The sequence below is a fragment of the Podarcis muralis genome, chromosome 1 (assembly GCF_964188315.1).
Source record: "Podarcis muralis chromosome 1, rPodMur119.hap1.1, whole genome shotgun sequence".
NCBI lineage: Eukaryota > Metazoa > Chordata > Lepidosauria > Squamata > Lacertidae > Podarcis > Podarcis muralis.
This window is the reverse complement of record NC_135655.1, coordinates 14,183,190-14,189,401: the sequence shown is the minus strand read 5'-3', so window position 1 is coordinate 14,189,401 and position 6,212 is coordinate 14,183,190.

Below are 6,212 nucleotides of genomic sequence, written 5' to 3'. Positions count from 1 at the left end.
GCCAGAGCACAGTTCTGCCACCTATCAGGTGGGCACCATCTTGGGGGCAGTGCTCCGCCCCCCCTGCTTCTTGCCCTCACGTAGTTCTGAAAAGCCTGAAACGAACATCTCAAGTTAAAACGGCCTCGGTCCAGTATACCTGAAGGAGCGTCTCCACCCCCATCTTTCTGCCCCAACACTGAGGTCCAGTGCCGAGGGCCTTCTGGTGGTTCCCTCGCTGCGAGAAGCAAAGCTACAGGGAACCAGGCAGAGGGCCTTCTCGGTAGTGGCACCGAGAATGCCCTTTTCTTCAATCCGTCTCCTGTGTAGCAGCAGTGGTCTTTAAGCTTTGCAGCCAGACTAGGATGCCCTAGTCATCCGCCTGAATCTAAGAGATGAGAGCAGCAGAGATGCATTTATTTGACCTGCACCAGAACCAGGGGTGACCCCCCCCCCAAACCAGCTAGGGAGACAGATTGCCATATTTTTTAGCACCTCCATGGGCGGTGAAAGCAGCTGTTGTCAAACCAGCATCGGTTCAGGGCTGCCTCTAGTTACCTGGCGACTTACCGTAACTTCATGGTGAGTTCTGACACCTATTTTTCTTGAAAAGGGCACTGCTGCTTCCCATCCTGAGCTCTGATTGAGTGCAGAGCAGAAGCATAGCAAGGTCAGGTGGTACCAGGTACAGAATTTTTGTTTGTCACCCCCCCCCATCGATGGCTGAGGGTAGGCTTGGGAGCTGCAGGTGGGTGATGCCGAATGTCACCCCCCTCAGCGATGACACCCAGGGCAGTCCACACACCCCGCGCCCCCTTCCTACACCTCTGGTGTAGAGCAGGGGCAGGTGTTGTCTTGTGCTCCTATTATTATTATTATTATTATTATTATTAGAGGCAAGGAAGGCAAAGGGATTCAGGGCTCTCCTGAATCAGCTGGAAGTGTCCTCTGTGCAGGAGCGCAGTATGTGCACATTCTGTGTTTTAACATGCGGGGGATCAGGCCCTGAACTTTTCCTAGGGGTGCATCTTCATGCTTCAAGCCTGTTTAGTTAGCCAAGCCCCCTAAGATAGGACAGCTCCAGCTGAGACCCAAATGACACACATATGTTAAGCTATTGATTGAGGAATCACACTGACCCATGTTATCTGGTGGATTAATCAAGTAAACCGGTAAATTGCAGCAGCATCCGTTTCCTCCGCCTTGATGCTTCTTATCCCTGAAATTCAATGAAGAGCCACAGCTCAGTAGTGGAGCAACTGCTTGGCATGTAGAAGGTACGTTCAATTTTTAAAAGAGAGTTGCTCATTGGTGATCCTTTTCAAATTACATTTACTGTTAACTATGAATGAACTTGTCTGGGTTCCCAGGTTCTCAGATTTCCCCCACATTTTGGTCTCTATTTTGTGCGGCGGCACTGACACTTTGGAACTCCTTGCCACTTGATATCAGGCAGGCGCCTTCACTGCATTCTTTTCAGTGCCTGATGAAGACATTCTTCTTTAGACAAGCCTACCCAGATGTTGCAGAAAGATGTTGCAGAAAGCTTTAATTGGTTTTTAATCTATTCTCTCTTGTGGTTTCATCTTTCCGTATGTTTTAAGTTGTGCTTGCAAATTTCTTAGTAACAATTTTATTGTTTTATCTCTTTTGTAAACCGCTTTGAGGTTTTCTCTACAACCAAGTGGTATATAAATTTTATGGAGCGAACTAAAATAAAATACGTAACACTATTATATAATCAAAACCATATTGACAGGATAGCTCAGCTGGTCGAGCATGAGACTCTTAATCTCAAGAGTTGTGGGTCTGAAACCCACATTGGGCAAAAAGATTCCTGCATTGCAGGGGGTTGGACTAGATGACCCTCGAGGTCCCTTCCAACTCTTATGACTCTGTGAACAGCAATGCTTAACATTTCCACTAGCTGCAAGAGGGTCAGGATTAATGAATAATCTTAATATCATTTAGATAACGTGATCTAGGTCCATCCTGTGAAGCTCCCCATTCTTTTGAATATGACTGTGCTGGTCCCAGGGGGGATAAGGTACTATTACCGTAGGCCAAGATCAACAGGGAGCCGGGCGGGGTAGCAGGAACGATGGTAGGGCAGAAGCAGGAAGCCAGGCGAGGAACAGGAACACCGGAGAGTCAGAAACAGGAAGCCGGGCGAGGAACAGGCACACTGGGAGTGCCGAACAAGGACTGGGTAAAGCAGATACTTCACAACGACGTTGCTCCCGCAACCTGGGACCGGGCTGCCTGACCTTTATCTTCTTCTAAGGCCGGGGGCGGTCCCGGCCCCCAGAAGCCCCGCCTCTCTTGGCCTTAAGGCGAGCACTCCTCCTGGGAGACACCAGTTCCCTTCGCCTCTCTGCCCTAAGCCTCTGCAGATCAGGAGAGGCCGAAGGGTTACTGGGCCCCGGGGGAGGCTCACCTGTAGCCACTGAGTCTTCCAGCACCTCTGGGGCCTGAATGATTTCACCTGGTGCCTGCTCTTGAGTTTCCTCAGCATCTAGGCCTTGCCCCAGTTCAGCCGGCCCTGGAGGCGGGGACTCCTGTGCCGGCTGGGATTCCTCCGGATCGCTCTCAGACTCGGAATCCCAGGCCATCACAATGACATAAGCGCTATTTTGTAAACTGCTTGATCACACACACACAAAATTATTAATTATTATTATTTTTTACATTTATATGCCACCTGTCCTCCAAGGAGATTAAGGTGGTGCACACTGCTCTGCTCCCCATCTCATCCTCACAATGACCCTCTGAATTAAGTCAGGCTGAGAGCGATTGGCCCAAGGTTACCTAATACACTGCAATAGTTTTTTAAGAAAATAAACAATTGTTTATATCTCTTACAGAGAACCCCTGTACATGTGCACTAAGAAGTACCGTATTTTTCGCTCTATAAGACTCACTTTTTCCCTCCTAAAAAGTAAGGGGAAATGTGTGTGCGTCTTATGGAGTGAATGCAGGCTGCGCAGCTATCCCAGAAGCCAGAACAGCCAGAGGGATTGCTGCTTTCACTGTGCAGCGATCCCTCTTGCTGTTCTGGCTTCGGAGATTCAGAATATTTTTTTTCTTGTTTCCCTCCTCCAAAAACTAGGTGTGTCTTGTGGTCTGGTGCGTCTTATAGAGCGAAAAACATGGTAAGTTCTACAGAGTGTGAGGGAGCTAATCTCCAAATAAGAAGGTGCAGGACTGCAACCATTAAGTCTCCAGGATTATATATATATATATATATATATATATATATATATATATATATATATATAAATCTCAACAACTGTCTATACTAAATTATTACTCTGTCTTAGGGAATGCATTCCGCTTGGCGGAACTCAACAGCAAGGGAAAAAATGTCCTCGTGGACATTCATGTGCTTCCCATTATCATGTTATTTAAAGGTCTGATCGTGTCAGGTAGACAAGTGGAGGAAAATGTTATGCCTGACAAAATGCTTATATTTTTCCGGTTGGTATTAATGAGAAGCTTGCCTGGGGCCATTTCCCCCAATCTCAAAGGGCAGCAGATGCAAAGGGAGAAAAAAAAAATGAAATCCCCGGGGATGAGATCTTGGAAATTTCATCAGCGTTCATGGGTGACCTAGCCTTTTCAAGCACAATGATAGACTTGATAAATCATCTTTACAACGAATTCTAATTATCGTTTATGTGGCCTGGGCACCTCTTGAAAAAGCAAGGAATCCGACATCTAGGCATCCATGTGGGTGTCAGAAGTTGTTTGTCCCTGCGCCTCCCTTTGCGGATTTCTCCGGGCGGCATTAACCCCGCGGTCCCAGCTATGTAGTAGGAGTCAAACTACTCTATTAAGTTACACAACTGAGCTAAATTCAATTCTTTCTCCCCCACCCACCCACCCTCTTCGCCCCTCTCTTTCTCCCCAATGAAATTACATGCTGCAGTGTATAAGATAGGATTAGAAGTATAACATTATAGCAATTAATACTATAATGCCTCCATGATTAGTGTGCTACATTGAATTTCATGGATTTTGCTCAGTGTTGCCTAGATTTCCCTTGGGTCCTGTAGACCAAACCTTTGTATTCTTAGTAAATTAAATGGTAAAAGGGTGGGGGGGGGATCACAGCAATATATTCAATAAATTCAATATCAGCTGCGAGACACGGCAATAAATATATCCATTACAGAGAGTATTATATATAATAGGGATGGGCTGAAACGGCTCCCTGTTTTTTAGGAACTTCATTGGCAGCTTCAAAAGACGAGTCCCTTGTTGGCTGGATGTCTTTGGGTCAGCACGTTAAATGTTCTCCTGCTCCTTTGCAGAGAGCCCTCTCTTGCTCTGCCTCTCAGTTGACTTCATTTGCCTTCAGTGATGTCACCTTGAAGTCTGACCTGCTGGGAGCCTGAGGGTCCTGTTCCTGCCTCTCTCCACCTGGTCCAGGGCAGGGCCTGGCAGGCTTCATAAGAACTGCTGCCCAGCAAGGAGTGTGGTGTAGTGGTTAAGAGCGGTAGTCTCGTAATCTGGGGAACCGGGTTCGCGTCTCCGCTCCTCCACATGCAGCTGCTGGGTGACCTTGGGCTAGTCACTCTTCTCTGAAGTCTCTCAGCCCCACTCACCTCACAGAGTGGGAAACTGAGAAATGGAGAGAAACCAAAATGCTCAGATTCCTCATCGCTATGGTGGGAGGGCCTGCTGTTACAGTAGAGTAGCCCAAAGTTCCCAGTCCCACAGACGCCTTCCTTCCACCCAACGCCACCAGACACTCTGCCTGGACTCCTGTATTTATTTATATATTGAATTTGTGTACCACCCTCCATCCGTCAATTTCAGGGTGGTTCACAACATAAAAATACAAGATAAAGAACACAAAACACACAACAAAACCAAAACTGAACCAATAACCCGCTCCCCCCACTCCCTCCCACAACACATTTAAAAGGATATCAGATGTTGATCGGCCAAAGGCCTGGTTGAAGAGGAACATTTTTGCTCGGCACCTAAAGATGTATAATGTACTGTATTTTTCGCTCTATAAGACGCACCATAAGATGCACCTAGTTTTTGGAGGAGGAAAACAAGAAGGAAAAAAAATTCTGAATACCAGAAGCCAGAACAGCAAGAGGGATCGCTGTGCAGCGAAAGCAACGATCCCTCTTGCTGTTCTGGCTTCTGGGATAGCTGCACAGCCTGCATTCGCTCCATAAGATGCACACACATTTCCCCTTACTTTTTAGGAGGGAAAAAGTGCATCTTATAGAGCGAAAAATGTGGTATGTGCCAGCTGAACTTCCCTGGGGAGAGCATTCCACAAGTGGGGAGTCCCTGCAGAAAAGGCTGTTCTTGTGTCCCCATCCTCCAGATGTCTTGTGGTGGGAACACACAAGAAGGACCTCAGATGGTGATCACAGGGTCCGGGTAGTTTTCCTAGGAAGTTTCCAAACCTCCTTCAGAGGCAGTCCCATGTATAATATGTTGCAGCAATCTAATATAGAGGTCACCATAGCATAGACAACAGAAGTAGACACCCTGTCCAGATAAGGGTGCATCTGGGCCACCAGCCAAAGTTGATGGAAGGCACTCTGCACCACTGAGGCCACCCAAGACTGAAGCGACAGCAAAGGACCCAGAAGGACCCTCAAGCTACGTACCTGCTCCTTCAGAGGGAGTGTAACCCAATCAAGAGCAGGTAACCCAGCTTTTATGGATCCTTGTAGAGGCTCCATCATCTAGTGGAAGGACTGTAGCTCAAGAACAGAATGCCTTGCATTCAGAAGGTCCCGGGTTCAAGGTAGACAAACCTTGGGGTAAGCTGCCTGAAACCCTGGAGAGCTGTTTCCCATCGGTGTAGACCAGTGTTTCCCAAACTTGGGTCTCCAGCTGTTTTAGGACTGCAACTCCCACCATCCCTAGCTAGCAGGACCATTGGTCAGTGATGATGGGATATGTAGTCCAAAAACAGCTGAAGACCCAAGTTTGGCAAATCCCGGTCTATACTATACAACACTAAGCTAGATGGATTCTAGTATAGTGGTACCTCTAGTTGCAGTCTTAATCTGTTTTGGGGTGCTGTTCGCACCCCAAAAAGTCTGCAACTAGAGCGCCTCTTCTGCGCATGCGTGGACGGCGAACCTGGAAATAAAGACTTCCGGGTTTGCTGCGTTCGTAAGCTGAAAGTCTGTAACAAAAGTGGAATGCAACATGAGGTATGGCTGTCTCATAGAATTGTAGAGTTCAAAGTGAGG